The 16135-nt window shown below is 25.8% G+C and overlaps 1 protein-coding gene across 3 annotated transcripts in view; it reads left to right on the plus strand.

Moving 5' to 3' along the window:
- LOC129976725 (organic cation transporter protein-like) overlaps nucleotides 1-16135 on the plus strand; it is a 50420-nt gene that overhangs the window by 12983 nt on the left and 21302 nt on the right. The window contains exon 1 of one of the 3 annotated variants that reach the window (XM_056090433.1): nucleotides 8747-8837. The exons of the other annotated variants lie outside the window; for them this stretch is intronic. The gene's annotated coding sequence lies outside the window, so the exon portion shown is untranslated. Of the gene's footprint in view, nucleotides 1-8746; nucleotides 8838-16135 lie in introns of those variants that run through there. 3 annotated transcript variants of the gene reach the window in all.

Consider the following 16135-nt stretch of genomic DNA (forward strand, 5'->3'; position numbering starts at 1 on the left):
ACTAAAATAAAAATTATAATTTATTGCGTTTTATAAAAACATAAAATGTATAATAATATTTACATTCTAAGAAATAAATTCACAGACGATTTATTTCCTTTCATTTAATTGTAATTTAGCTGTTTCAAATATTTGAATAGTGAATGCAGACGATTTTCTTTTAGCACAATATCTTTCTAAAATATATTTTATAAAACTTCTATTTGTATTCATGATTTTTTTATTATATGCTCCAACTGCGGGACCGCATAGAATGAAATTGAGAGCCGCTTTTGTCTCGCTGCCTTCGTAGCTTTATTTAAGGCCATTTGAAATTATTTTTTTTTATACTTAAACGCGACGCGCGTCTCTTATTCAAATATCTTTGATTTTCTTATTTCATGAGTGAATAAAAAATTATCTTTGCCTAAAATATTTTTAATATTTGAAGTTGCCAAATATTTAAATGGTTTCTTTTGTTAAAACATATCTATTATTCATACTGAATCTTTAAGAAATCTAATCCAATGATTGAATTTAAAATTAAAATTTAAAAATTATTTTATTATATCAATATGAAATTATTTTTCAAACATTTTATATCTTCTTCTTCTTAATCAGTTTCTTATCAACGCTTCTTAATGAGTTTGTCTATGGATCGAAAAATAATATTTATTTATTTGTGGAAATCAAATTAAAAATCGAAAATTTATTTTTTTAATTTGTAGAAATTGTAATTTATGAGCAGATTTTCATTCACTTCCTAATGAAATATGGATTTTTTTGTAGAGAATGTTTGCATAAATCGTAGTGAAATTAAGAATTTTAAACATTTTTTTCTAGCCATTCTGAAAACAACTTCGATGCAATTGGTATTTCTGCACAAAATTGTTATAAGTTCGCCCTAAAGTTTAGTAATTTTGAAATAATCTATTTCGTAAACAGCAAAATAAATAAATAAATAATAATAATAAATATGCGAAATAAAAGTGCTTTCATTTAAAAATTCAAAAAAACTGTAGCATGATTTAGCTTTAATTAGCTGAACAAAGTTAGTTAACAAATACGAGGGATTTAAAAATAAATATAATTGTTCTAAATATATTAGTTTAATTCTTATTTCTAATGCAAAAATATCAGAAGTAACTAGAATTATAATAATATTGATAAACATGAAAGATTTTGATTAAAAATTAACCTAAACGAAAAAATTAATTATTTAATTATAATTTATATTATTAATTATTATTAATATATAATTTATATTTATTATATTTTATATATAATAATTATACATCAAATATACTTTTACAAGAAATTTATAAAGATGTCAAATGAAAGACATGATAAAAGTATTATTTTGAAACAGAAAAAAAAATGACTTTAAGTATAATTGAACAATAATTGCATATTTCATATTGGGATTCAGAATTCGAATTTCCATAGTCATTTCATGACATTCACGAGTTTTTAAATTAACCTGACACAAAATGGCGGTGGAAAATGTGTCAACATTTGTAAATATTTATTTTCCGAGAATAATATAAATATTTACAAAAAAAGTATATATATATTTGTAAAAATTAATTGTAGTTCATAGATTTGAAAGATAATGTTTGAGACAATTCGTAAGGAAATAGAGAATTCATAGTTTTTATCTTATTTTAATATTCTTGACATTATTTAAAAAATTCGAAATAGGGGAAATTAAAATTATTTATGCATTATTCGTTGAGAATAAAGCATATAAGATCATATAAAAATGACAGAAATTTTGTTTACAGAAATAACAGATGATATTGTGATATAAATATTAACAAAACCGACCTGAAAGACTAAATGTTTTGAAATTCACACTTTTGCTTTAATTCTGAAATGGTGTAATTTTTAAATGAAATTAAGGACAATTTTTCTGCGTAATTAGAAAATTAAAACCCATTTTTAATGACATAGAAATATTTTCAGATGTTTCTAGTCACAAACCCTTTTAAAAATCTTTCGATAAGCATAAAAGAATAATTAATTGAGTTATTTAATTTTATAAGTCCTTCAGAATACTTGAAATTTTTTTTTGAGTATTTTGATCATCCGAGAAGGAAATTAAATTTTTTAAAAAATGGGACGATAACTTGTTTTTAAAATTTAATTTGAAATACTTTGCAAAAATCTTCTAAACTAATTTTTAAAAAAAATTTCTCTCTCAAAAATAAATTTGTCATTCTATATTTCAAAGCAAAAGATTTTTTTTTTTTTTTTTTACTTACTGAATTCAAAATATGTTTATATTTCATAAATCAGTTTCAATTCAATCAATGTATATTTTGTTTCTTATTTTGACATTTTACCAGGTATTTTTTCGTTTTAAATACAAGCAATTTAATATTTTAAAATTATTAAATTAAAATGGTCAAAATTATTCCATATAGTTAAATCTATATTGAATATCAACATTTTTAATGTGACGATCCATGAAAGAAGAACATGAAATCTTACTCAAGTTATATAACTGGCAGCATTTTATCTTCTCGCTGTAGTAAGTGTATCTTTCCAGAAATTTATATGAGGAAATAAACTTTATCTTTTGATAAGTACAATTTACAGCTTTCATGGGTGGTAAACTTTTTACAACAATCTAGATGTAATTACAAAAAAAGAAAATTTTTCTAGATACAGAAATATGCAATATATATATATAATGAAATTTATTTGTCTATAAAAGGTATAGAGTTTTTTTGCTGTTGCTTTTCATACATTCTGCGCAGGTAAAAAAAAAAGGAATACACAACCAAACGTTTCAATCTTGATATTTTTCTTTTTTTTTATCAGCAAATCTTTTTATCAGTAATTTTTTTTATCTTGCAAATTTTTTTATTGAACTTATTTTTTTATGTTAAAAATATTAGAATGAAGTGAATTGAAACTGACGACATAAAAAAATGCTCTTTGCAAATGGCACGAAAAGTAAAATATGTTCGTATTGCAAATTCTATAAGAAAAACAAATTGATTTTCTTCTTTTAATTGGCGAATGTTCAAAAACAAAAAAATATAGGTAATCCTTTTGTTTTTATTTGCAAATGTAAACTTGCCGAAAACTGAAAATAATAATTCAATTTTTAAAAATAAAATAAAAAATACCCATAAAAAGTTTGAAATTATTAAAAAAAATTAATCAAAAAATATTGAGATCAAAATTTTTTCGATTATTTATTAATATATTTGTTTACTTCTAACCTGTATGTGCATTGATTATAAATGAATTTAATCGGTATTAAATGCTTAAGTAATGAAATAATATCGATAATCCGCATAGTAATGACTTATTAATTCGTTAAATATATGGAATTATATAAAGCACATGAAAATTTAATGAAATGAATTTTTATTTTTATTACTCTTAATTATATTAACTGATTTTAGAATTTTTCTATATCCAAGTGCCATACGCATGCTAATCTCAGGTAACGCCATTTTATTGATTTGGATTGAGTCCTTTGTACATAATTATGTAATGAACATGTTATTAATGTTTATTATCATATGGACGTATATTATATAACGTTTATTTTATAATTTTATTAGAGTATTAATAATAAATAAAATAAGGATTTTCTTTGCATGTTATGCAACAATTAATATTAACGAACATAAATTATTTTTAATGAACTAATTATAAAAGTCACAAAATTTTCATTAATTTACAAGTTGTCTAAATGAATGGGGCCTCTTTAAAACATAGTAATGCAATAAGATTTTTGAAAAAAATTTAAAATATCTCATGCCATGTAAAATAATTTCAACTGTTTTTTGAAATTAAATTGTTGTACTATTGCTCCATTTTTAGTTCATGTACACAGGGTGGTCCACTTTGATCATGGCCAAATAATTAAGTTCTAAATAGTTAGAGATATACTAACGGTTGGAAAAACGATTTAAATGACTGGAAAAACTATATTTTATTCTGTTTGTCAATAATTGTACTTTTGAAGTAATGTATGTATAATGTCTATGTATTTCTATGGGCATGTTAGTCATTTCTGCTTGTAATAAAGATGTAACAGTATATTGCAGCTTTATAAACCAGACCATTTGTCTTACAGCTAGAAAATGTGTCTCATATATTCCTTGGAAGGTCGAATGTGCACCAATATATACCTAGGCGAGATAATTTTAAAATTTTAATAAGTTGAAAATTAAGATACATTTTTCAATTATGCCGTGATTAACTCCAAAAAACATTATTACACAAAAATATTTTCACACATTTCAAAAATATTTCTTTTCAAATCGGAATTTTTAATGACGTAGGTTTAATAATTGATTGATTTAAATTTTGATATTTTTTAAAATTCATTTTGAAAAAAAATTTAATAATTAATAACATTGTTGTCATAAAATCCTAACGTTTTTGTTGTTTCATCAAGAATCTAATTGTGTGATTTTTTTTCGCTGATCAAAGCTAAAGAAGGATTCAGTTTAATATCTGTATGGTTTACAAAACGAATGAAAATATGAAGTTACAATGCCGATAAACTTAAAAGATGGATAAACCGTACATTTAGATTTTCAATAGTTCCATGTCATGGGACAGATCTCCACTGGAAAGGCTCATGCATAGATTGAGTCGAAATTATATCATGCAATTAAAATATTCTATTCTCTATTTTAATTCTGACAATTTGAAAAAATAATGGACATGAAATTATGTCTAAGCAATTTAACTGAAATTAAATATAAACAAACAATATCCCAGTTAAACTAATTTATCGCTAAAGGCCAGTAATATTTTAAAAAAGTATTCTAACTAAATGCACTAACATCTTAGAGTAAAACAATTATAGCCAATGAACTTAAAATATCACTATTTTAGACGATTCTGCGCCATTTTAAACACCAACTGGAGAGAAAAATCTTCTAATCAACTTATAGCTGTTACTGGAAGTAGCCGTTGAGTGATCTAAAATATGCAATTAATAATTTCAAAACTTGGTCAGTTTTGGTGAATTCAACTTTTTGGTTTTATTCTAATTTGTAGAAAATATTTTACTGGATAAGATTGTCATTTGTTTATGATCCGATAGTTTAAAATTATTCCAACAGTAGCAACATGTAAATAAGAATTAATAAATAGCAGCAGTAGCAAGAAGTAAATAATTAAAAAGTAGCAACAAGTAAATAACAATTAATAAGCAACAATTAATAAGTAGCAACAATAAATTCTATCACAAGTTCGTAATTATTGGAAAAACTCTGGTACCTATTTTATGCATGGTAAAATCCAATAAAAATAATGAAACTTGATTAAAAAAATAATTCTAATATTTATAAAATACTTACTAAGTCTTTGAGAAACACTTAACAAGAGTGCGATTAAAATAATAAAATTGCATTTATAAAGTATAAAAAAGTTATTAAAGAATAAGATGCGCATTACAAGAGCGCGATAATTAAAACTGAAAAAAAAATCGAAAACACCAAACACTGGCGATTATTTATGACATTAGATTAATTAATTAAAAATTATAAACCAAACGATAAATTAGCTGCACCATCTGAAAATCTTAATTAATTAAAAGTAAGAAACCAAACGATAAAATAGTAGCGTCATCTGAAGGTAACGTCATTTTATAGAAACGCCGAACACTGACTAAAAAGAACGCGTGATTGTTTAGAAAATTTTCGTAATTCTTTCAGAAATGTATTTATTGACTCGAAAATTATAAAATATAGTTCCTTACATCATTTACTGTCAAATGAAATCATGTCTATTTCTAGCAATTTAGAAATTAGTTATGGAACCATAATTACAGTTGATACCTGCAGAAATTGAATTATTTCATATATATATATATATATATATATATATATATATATATATATATATATATATATATATATAAGCTTCAGAGTTGTGAGCTTGAAATCCGTTTACGAAACTATATTTTTTAGTGAAATAAAAGATAGTATAGTATTCTTGTATATATGTTAGCTTCCAATATAAAATAACCAATCTTATTTGTTATGTGTTTTCAGTTCCGTTATTATCAAAAATATTGCTATTTTATTTTAAGTTAATAATGGAATTCTGAATTTGTTTCTACTGTTTTATTTTGTTCATAATTTATCACCTCGTAATTCCTGTTGTTAGTAAAGCAAACGTTTTAAGGAAATCCTATAGTTCGGAAAAAAGTTTGTATAAAAATATTAAAAGCCTTTCATAGTATGGATAATAAAATTAAACGCTTTTGTACTGAAGAAAATTCTCACCTGAAGTACCGTAACAAGAAGTTAGCTGCTTTCAGAAATGAAAATAAAAAATTCAAATACAACACATATGCAAAAAATTCATCAAAGTCTTTATAGTTGCAAACATCGACCACTGTTCTCCAAACTTGAAGCATAGATATAATAGACTGTGTGCACTAGACAGAAAAATCGATTACAACGCCGCATGGCTGCAAACAAAAAGCGAAGTTTGCATTCTTATTTTGAAAACTGTAAAAAATACAAGGAAGATTTCGGTAACAAAATTGCAAAATTCCTCGATGTAGTACTCACAATAATGTTAATACAAAAGTGTGTAAAACGCATATTTGTTTGGTCTTGATATCCAACGCTCTTTCGTCATTAGAAAAATAATAAAAAAAGGAATATTTATCAGCAAATACTTTTCATTTTGGGGTTCAAAATGCTCTACCCCATTAGATGGATGTTTGTTGTTCAAAACATGATTTTTTTTTTCTGTTGTCGCTAATTGCTTCGTCACAGAGTTGGAAAATCGACACGAAACACGTTTTGCGAGTTTTATTCTTAATATTATTACATTCAAGGTATCTTTTGGTATTAAATTGCAACTACTAATTTGTAATTGACTTTTTCTCGTATCTAGCAGTTTTTAAAATAGGTGGAATAACTCCGCTTTTACTGCTAGATGGCGCAGTAATCGATCTCTCCGTGTAGCACAGGGTAATCTTTTCAATACATAGACATCATTGGGGCAACTGTCATCGTCGTTCTCAAGCTAACAGGTGGTAGAAGAGTTTAAATGAACATCCTACACACACACACACACACACACACACACACACACACACACACACACACACACACACACACACACACACACACACACACACGCACGCACGCACGCACACACATTAGTAGTAATAATAAAGTAGTAATATAATATATTAGTATCATAATAGAGTAGTAATATATTAGTAATAATAATCAATATGAATATAAGTATTTTGGCGCTCTGAATGCCAGACTGTTCTGCTTACAGCTACTAAATTTGACACATGTGTATCTAGGAGGATAGCAATGTGCACTTCGGAGACTCTTGCAATTTTGATTAGAATTTTAATTGATTAAAATTTCAACTTAATTTTGGAGTTTTTTAGGCATAATATAACCAAAAATATTGCTTCACAAAAATAAAATAAATTTTATTCTACTTCAAAATTAAAAAAAATGTCTTTTTAATTATAACAATTTAATAATCGTGAAAGGTTTTGCTGAATTTCTGCAAATTTTAAAAATATCTTCCTTTTTCAAATATTATATTATAATTCAGGAAATCTTATTGTTCATTATAAATACTGTTTATTATTTCGTATATTTAACGAACGAAAGCAGCAATTCTAATTTTCTCATTAATGAGTTCTAGTGGGCAGGCACTATAAGAAGTTGCTTGCTTTCCTGTTGAGTATAGCCATGTTTTATGTCGAGTTACCTCCATTTCAGTGAAAGGATGCACTTCCTACAGGTGGGGTTGGTTCATAACTATGAACGCAACTGGTATTTCTTTTTCTTAGGATTCGAATTTCAGAACTCTATTTCAGATTTAGCAACAACAATTATTCAACATTCTCTGTATGCTTGGGAAGGGTGGGAATTATTCATTCCGAATATTAGTCTTAAGACTTAAGCGTACTTGGAAATGGTGGGGATATCGCATTGAAAGTTCATTCAGGCTACTACACAATAATTTTTAATACTAAAATATAATTTTTATTAATTTCCTAAGTTATTTTTAATATAATAATAATTTATTTCATGGGTTTAAAATGTACAGGAATCTTATTCTTGTAATGCAATAATTCGCGGATTATAATATTTTTTTATCAATGATCAGCTTAAGATGTTTCTGAATATTGAAATCATCAATAATTAAAATGAATTTGAATTCTTTAAAATTGATTTTTGATATATTAAACACATATTTTTCAATACTTATAAAAGAAATCATGATTTGATTTAGTGGAGTTTTGTGGCGCAAAAACCATTTTTGATTATGCTGCGCCAAACGTAAAAGAAATCATGAATTGTGAAATTAAAAAAAAGAAACATGCTTCGGTTTCCTGTTTCATATAATGATTGACTAAATCTACTTTTATTTCATTAAAGAAAAAAATATTTCATTGAATTCTTCGCAATAATATAAATTGGATTATGGAGAAGCTGATTATTTAATCAAGAAGCAATCGCTACCGCTTCTTTTCTCTCTTTAATTTCGCAACGGGTATTTATCCATTGCAACGGCAGCAGGGTCAAGGACAAATTTAAGATCTCAATTAAGTGCAAGTGGTTGTAATCCTAAACGATATTTTAATAGAAATAATGAATGCTTGCGTAACAACCTCCAATAAAGAAATTACACATCTAACACTCAAAGTTATAACTCAATTAATAATTTAATCAATTAAAGATATCTTGAAAGTAAATGCTGCATATATGCTAGAGAGCGTCACATAAAATAGGAAATAGTGGAAGCACGAGATGGTTGAGAGTTGTATGAGAGAAGTTGCACTATATTTTTTTACGTTGTAATACAAATTGTTTGAAAAGATCAAAAAGGTAAGAATGCATTTCTTTTCATCTCATAAATTAGATAAATTTTCTCTCCCCCCCCCCAATAAATTCATTAAAGAGTCACTATAAGCTATTTTTTCTGGGGAATAAATAAGTCAGAGTTGAAATGCAGATATTTAAAAAATGCTGAGTAAAATCTAATACAAGCAAATAATGATGTCCTTTCAAATACTAAATTTCAAAAAAAAAAAAAAAAATGTATTGGCAGCTAAGCGTCTTTGATGACCAGATAATTCACTGGAAATATTAGTTATGTTTAGTTTTAATTAATTCTTGTTCATGATTCCGTTAACAATTTTTTTGAAAGCAACAAATTGTCACTTACATTAAAACTGCATCATTTCAATACTCTTACACTTGTTCTGTTCTTTGGGTACATAAACCATTCTATTTGAGTCTAGTACCATAACAATACTGTGTTTATAAAAGCATAGACATAATAAAATAAAAGGTAAATTTTAAGAGTAATATTATGGTAGTTCTAAGTTAACATTAATTTTAATAAGATTAATTTTTTAAAAGAATTAATGACAATTGAAAGTAATATCATACAGAGATAAATGAAATGTTAAAATTTAAAATTTCCAGATGGTTTAAATATAGTTTTTAGGAATTATTTCCCCTGGAATTATTGTGGACAATGTGTGTGTTTAAAAATATTGTGGTGTGTTTATAAATTTTTTTTATCTGTGCACTTTCTTAACTGTACAGCATGGCTTTTGACGGCTGTTTAAATCGAATTAGCATAACTCAAAACACATCACGGTGAAGTAATGCAATATCTATTAAAACGCATATAAATATTTGGAGACAAAAAAATTATAATACTGTTTTTTTAAAAGTTGACAACTTAATTAAATTTGAATAAAATCTAAGTTTCAGTATTCTTAAGAAATATTTAATAATGCCAATTGTGATTGAATATCGATTTAAAGATTTTAAGAATCGTTTAATATGTTGGCAAGACACATATATATAGAACAATTAGTTTAACCAACACTAAAAATAAATTTATTTAAAAATAATTTTTTTCCGTTTGATTCAATAACGTAAGAGTCAAAACTTGAAACATGTTATTAAATATATCATTATATAACGAGTGTTTTTTGCTGCAAATGTTAACATAATTGGCAGATGTATTTAGCAGTTTATTTTTTGAAAATATTTTTTTTTTAATATTTAAAACATAAAAAAATTTGTTATATAAATATTATATTCAAACTTTTATTTTCTGAAACTTTTTTTAATTAAACTGAAAATATCATTTGTGCCAAACGATTTTTAAATGCGTACTATAGCTAATTTTTCAATAAATATTTTTGAAGAATGATAGAAAATTTGATTTAAAATTATAAATGGCAATTCAGAAACAAATAAAAAAACAATTTGAAACTGCTACAATTTTCTGTTTAATAAAAATAACATACTAAATTTAAAAAAAAAATAATTTTTTTCTATACTTAGAAATTTTAATTTTTTAATAAATAAGAAAGTTAAATATTTAATTAACTGCTACAAAACATTTAGTTAAGCCTTCCTTTTACTTTTAATTGGAATGTGTGAGCAGAAATTAAAACTCGGACTTCCACTTAGTACTAATTATTTATGTAATTTGGGGTACTATTTTTTCTCCTCATTTCTAAAGTAATAAAAGAAAGTCATTTATAATATAATTTTTATTTCCATGATCTGAACTACTATTTTTACGGGGCAGGAGGATCTTTCTGACTAGAAAAATACCGCATAGTGTTTCATCATTTGTTTCATAAGTTTCTAATTCCCGATAGAAGCCTGAATCTTTAACTTTGAATAATTTTACATACTGATTGACAGAATTAGATAAAGTATTTCATGTTATTTAAATTAACTTCAATGGAAATATAATTTTCTGCACTTTATGTTTGCATGTAACTTATCTTTGATTGCTGTAACAGAAGCTACTGTAGAAAATTGGAATCAAATCACCGAATTTTCACAATATTGTTATTTAATTAAAAAAAGTTAAAAATAATTATTTTTGAAAGATAAAAATATCATAATCGGTTTAGAAATAGAAATTAGATGTAAATGTGTAATCGCATTTCATTACTGTTTATAATTTCTGAGGATTTATTGTGACTTTTGTTTTATATTACAGATACCATTCCTGAAACTTTTATGCATTAGCGGTGATGTAATTTTGAAAATTCCTGTTTTATTCTCATGCAAAAATTTTTAAAAGGCATGATACGCTGACTTTTATTGGAAGGGAATTTTTTTAATAATCGGTTTGAATCGTCGTTTGGAGTCATTTCACAAAATAAAAACTTGACTTCCAAAATTTTGATTAAAAATTTTATCGAAAACAGAGCATACTGAAACAACAATTTTACGATAGCCAAATTGAATTTTGAGAGAATCGAGTGGTTAAGATATCGGGCATTTTATGCTTCTTTAGTAGTCATCTAAAGTTTGACGAATAAAAGGGAAAATTCTTTAAACAACATTTGGTTTCTATTTCAATACATAAAAAAGATAATATAAACCGTTTGCAGAATTTTACTAAAACTTCAAATGTATTTCATTGAAATCTTTTAAGCATGAAAGTGTTTTTCCCTACATATTGCCGCATTGAAAAAGGGACACTCGAATATCCATGGCCGAATGGTCATATCACTGATCTCATAATCAAGGGATTGTGAGTTCGAATTCCGCGATTGACAGTTTGTGTAAATATTTGATTTTATGTTTCTCTTTATTTCATGTTCCAGAAGATTCTGGACATTTCTTTAGTTTACCAGACAAGTGTTCGGGACTTTTCTTACTGTCTCCAGAAAAGTATTCTGGAACTTTCCCTGCTAGTATAAAAGCAGAAGATTTGTCAGTCACTGTGTTCTCAGTTCAGAGTTGAGTTAATAAATTGGTTTGGCTCTACTTCTTGTGGGTGTCATTGAGTTCTATACTATAGCATCAACGTCACAATATATTGAAATTTGTAACTCGTTACTTTTTCATAAACGAAATTCCCAAAGAAAAGTATTGCAAATGATTAAAAAAAAATCAAACTCGGGATTTTGATGAAGTTTCTCGTCTCAAACTTTTCTGAGACCGAAAAATGCATTTGTAGAATTATGATTGTCTGTGAACACGTGACTTCTAAAACATTATGAGCTAGAAAAATGAAATTTGGCATACTGTATTTAAAAAAAATATATATGTAAATTTCTGGTGTAATTAATCCATTCAGAGTTTTAAAAAAAGTTTTTGGAATCACGACCGTCTCTTTTTATGTCTGTCTTGCTGTAAACACGATAATTCAAAAATACTGTGATTTAGATTAATAAAATTTCGTACATAGTTTTTTTTTCTCGCTAAATTTGTAGATTTCTATCACTTAGAGGAAGTCTGTTTGTCCGTCGGTACAGAAAATTATAAAATGTAAAGAGTTAGTTAAAATAAAATTTTGTTTAAGGTTTTAAATGTTTAAAGTCTGAAATGTAGATCAATATGAAATTTGGAACCAAATCCTTCGAGAAATTGACTGTCTGTACTTTTTCTTGCATTAAAATACAATAGCTTAAAAATGCAATCCTTTAAATAAATGAAATTTGGTGTGTGACCTTGTGATTATAATCGTAATTCTACATCAAATTGGGCTTTTAATTGATAAGAAAAGATGCGCTTGAGATACATATTTAATTTTTTGATAATAATGAATTACCGCATAATTAATAATAATGCGGTTATGCCATAATTAATAATAATAATGAATTACCGCATAATTAATAATAATGCGGTTATGCCATAATTAATAATAATAATGAATTACCGCATAATAATTATTAATGAATTACCGAATAGTTACCAAAAATAAATAGCCAAGATCGCACCTTAGATTCTGTAAAACTTTCAGAGTCAGGCCAAATTTTGAAATTATTGCTCTGCTGTGATATGCATTTAATACACAAGTATAGATTTCTGCTCTATACTAAAAAAATACATAGATTTCATGTATAGAAATAAAAATCTGAGTACAAGTGGCTTCCCTCAAGGTCCACAATTTAATGTTAGGGGATAGTCCTTTATTAGAGAGCGCGAGAGAGAGGTTCGAAGAGACCATCCCCACTGTCTTTAATTATATTCCTTGCTGATTTTTATTGAAATATGTAACTTTAATACTGTTGTACATAATGTGAGCATTGTTATACAAGAAATATATCCAGAATCTAAATTTTAACTAAAATGTTGACTAAATCTATTGCTGTGAGTCAGCATATTAATTTTAATTTATGATTTGAGATTAGATAATTTTCAGATTATGAAAGGAAAACACACGATATTATTTATTTTGCTTTCAAAGATACTGATCTCAGCTAGTTGGAACACTGACATAAATTTCTAATATTCGAAATGGGCTTCTAATATGATACGCTGCAATGCTTAGCAATTAGAATTCAGTGTTCGAGCTTATTATTACCAGGAGATCATAAGTGTGTAACTACCATGTCAGAGGTTCGTTCGGTAATGGAATACAGTTATGATTAAATTTCGTTGAAGGTAATGTAACAATTCCTAACTGGTTCTGAAAGCTGTTTAGAAATCCCAATCCCTAAGGCTCACAGATAGAATTGAATGCTCGGACCTCCTCGGCAGGAACACTTGCATTAACTGAGTTTCAGTCCTAAGGAACATTACCGACCACGGTACAGTCTTTCCCATGGGAAGTACGTCCCATCATTGATGGGAGGTAGCCAACTCCTACATTTTTCTGCACCCACTAGGGTGGCGAGAACCAACCACCAAAACGGAAGCTTCTCATCTCCATTTTTGAGATGCGCCCTAATAGGAGAACTATTTAGAAAGATTTTCTTTAAAATTCTGATTTTAGCTTGCGAAAGCTTTTAAAGCATAAATAGCACTGAAACGTAAAATCAGGTATTAAAATAATCAAAATAGAATAGCCTATGATAACCTATCTTCTAATAAGTTGTAGGATAATAATTAATAATATCAGTAAAAAGAAAATTGGCTGAAGATCGTAACAAATTTTATACATTTTTATTTCATTTCTTTTCATTTTTTATGTTTTATTTTGTAATTATAAATTAGTTAACGGTTAATTTTTAAAAATGATTGTAAACATTTAAAAATTTTTATTAAAAAATTTATTATAAACTATTCATAGTCAGAAAGGCATTTTTTATTCAAATATTTTGGTTATGATAACCTATCTGCTAATAAGTTGTAGGATAATAAACTAATAATATTAGTACAAAGAAAGTTGACTGAAAATTGTAACAAATTTGATACATTTTTATTTCATTTTTTTTTTCATTTTTCTATGTTTTATTATAAATTAGTTATTTGTCAAATTTTGAAATTGCTTACAAATTTTTTAAACCTTTTATTAAAAAAAACTTATCTTAAATTATTCATGATCAGAAAATGCATTTTTTATTGAATTATTTTACTAAGATTTCTGTAAAAATATGTTCAAGTAACAATAAAAGCAGATAATTGGAAAATTAAAACAGAACAATCAACAAGCCTTATGATGAATCACTGAGCTGGAGCGACCGAAACCATTTATTATCTGGATTCCGTATAACGATAAAAGCGTTATTTTTCTTGCAATATATTCCAGATTTTTATGCATGACGGATTTCAAATCCTGTTCCATTGTCAGTATAACAGATCTTGTGAAACGCTTTTGGAAAAAAAAATGGAACAATTCTTAATTATAAATGAAAATTTTTGTTCTATCAAACAAAACTGAGATACTGAAAGAAAATTATGTATATATTCAATAATGTATAATTAAATATTAACCCTTAATGGTGGTATCAAATAATTTATAATCTTATCAAAAATCTTTTGATAATTCACTAAATTTTAATTCTCCCGTTTATAATAGTTATGATATGTTTCTAGACCAATTCTTATCAGCATATTCTCGGTTACAAGTATGACAAAATATTTTGCACTTGATTTATTACGTTAACACAAAAGATTGGAAATTTTTTCCAAAAGATGAGAATTCATAATGATTTAAATTGAGTATATAATACTATTTGAAATATCAAATAGTTTGTTAGAGGATCATGCATATTTTTGTGAGTCATTTCTTCATACGACCATTTTGTTGACAGAATGGTCATATGAATCATTTTATCCTTATCTTCTTAATCCAAAACTGGTTTTTTTTCAGTAAAAAGTAACAAATTGCTATGACTTTTCAACCGAGATATTCTGCATATGTTTTGGTGGTAATAAATCGGAGAGAAATGTTTCATAATCTGGTAATCAAGAGTAATCCAAAAAGTCTAGAAACTTTACATGACGAGTTTTAATAAGATTTAAATGAATTGTTGTATTGAAGTGCTAATTTTTATTGAACTAATTGGAACATATTTTATGTCAAAAAAGAGATTGAAAGGAAACATTTTTAAGAATTAAGTTTTAAAATGAAACCTAATTAACATTTTAAGATTTTAAATATATGACAGATCTCAACATTTAGTGTTATAACTATTAAAGGCTTTCTGATAATCATTTCTATATCTTTTTAAAAAAGATTCTGCTTTTTATTTATTTCTTTGGAGTAAATAATTTGACTATGTATTTCTTCACAAATGTTACAATTTTGAATTTTCATAATGAAAAAAAAATTATATAAGTTGGATTCTTTCTCTCTCTTTATATTGTGTATCTATTTTGTAATAAATGTTACAATTTTGAATTTCTATAATGAAAAAAATTCAATTCTATAAGTTGGATCATAACAATACTGTGTTTATAAAAACATAAACATAATGAAATTAAACATAAATTTTAAAAGTAATATTATGCTAGTTCTAAGTTACCATTAATTTTAATGAGTTAAATTTTTAAAAATAATTAATCACAGTTTAAAATAATATCGTACAGGGATAACTGAAATGTTAAAATTTTAAATTTCCAGATGGTTTAAATGTATTTCTTAGGAATTATTTCCCCTTGAATTATTGTGGACAATGCGTGTGTTTAAAAATATTGTAATAATTTTTTAATATTTATTTTGTAATAAATGTTACAATTTTGAATTTCTATAATGAAAAAAAATTCAATTCTATAAGTTGGATAATTTTTCTCTCCATATATTAAATATCTATTTTGTAATAAATGATGTAATTTGGAATTATTTCTACAATGAAAAATTTAATTCTATAAGTTTAATAATTTATTTCTGCATATTAACTCTACCAATACTGAAAGGTCTTGAAGGCCCATTCAAGGAAGTTTCAGTGGCCGCTTGAGATGCATGT

This window comes from Argiope bruennichi, chromosome 7 (genome assembly GCF_947563725.1).
Source record: "Argiope bruennichi chromosome 7, qqArgBrue1.1, whole genome shotgun sequence".
NCBI classification, from domain to species: Eukaryota; Metazoa; Arthropoda; class Arachnida; order Araneae; family Araneidae; genus Argiope; species Argiope bruennichi.